Here is a 1,072-nt window from a genome sequence, read left to right on the forward strand (position 1 = left end):
CCCCCACCCCATACCATTTATATATATAACTATATATAATATAAAATATATACATATAATATAAAATATACACAAGGTATTATAGGTATAAAATATAAATGTATAATAATATTTATATCCTCCAATGGCAAATTAGGTTTTGATTTTTTGGATGTAATGTCAAAATAACTGCTTTTCGCTTCATTGACATATTAAAAATAAAATATTAAATAATACAATTCAAATTAATAGGTACTAGGTAGTGGAAATATGAAATTACAACTATTTAGAAAAATACAAATAAACGCATTTCAAAATAAATCACCAACGATCAAATAATGAATGTCTAGTACTGATAAGTGATAACTGGTTATCAGTTACGTTAAGCGTGCCTGACCGAGACATAGAGTTGATAATATACAATACTATGATAATATATTATCCGTGATTAAAACGAAAAAATATTTTGCTATCAAATCATAAAATTCAAAAATTTGTAGATAGATCTTGTGGGTCAGTGATATACCAAATTAAAAAAAAACCAAATCCCAAGGGGGGCGGTCCACCTTTCGCCCCCCCTTATAACCACCATGATTAAGTACCTTTATGCCCTGTAGAAACTGCCGTTCTTAGCATTATTAATATACGAGAAGTTTAGAAGTATATCATAATTACCTAGTGAAAAGAATAAATGTCATTAAAAAATGTATTTACAAATCAACGTACAATAGAATAGGATAGAATACTATAAACATAAATTTATACCATAAATATATATATTAAATTATTATCATTGAAAAAAAAAACAAGTAAAAAATGAGTGGGTAGGTCGTAGGTACCTAATCAAATTAATAATAGGAGGTATACCGTACGGTATTATACATTTATAGATGTCTAACGTGTTTATGTTCAAGAAAATTAAAAATGTAGATACAGTGGAACAGCCTACTCAACTCAAGTCATAAGTCATTATTAAAGTTAATTTCATAGCTTATGATATCGCAAGTACTTTAGTTCTTATTTATTATTATGGACTAAAATATCTGATTTTAATGCAATTCATGATAACCAAACGTCTCATCGGATTAAATAA

The sequence above is a fragment of the Acyrthosiphon pisum genome, chromosome A1 (genome assembly GCF_005508785.2).
Source record: "Acyrthosiphon pisum isolate AL4f chromosome A1, pea_aphid_22Mar2018_4r6ur, whole genome shotgun sequence".
Classification (NCBI taxonomy): domain Eukaryota; kingdom Metazoa; phylum Arthropoda; class Insecta; order Hemiptera; family Aphididae; genus Acyrthosiphon; species Acyrthosiphon pisum.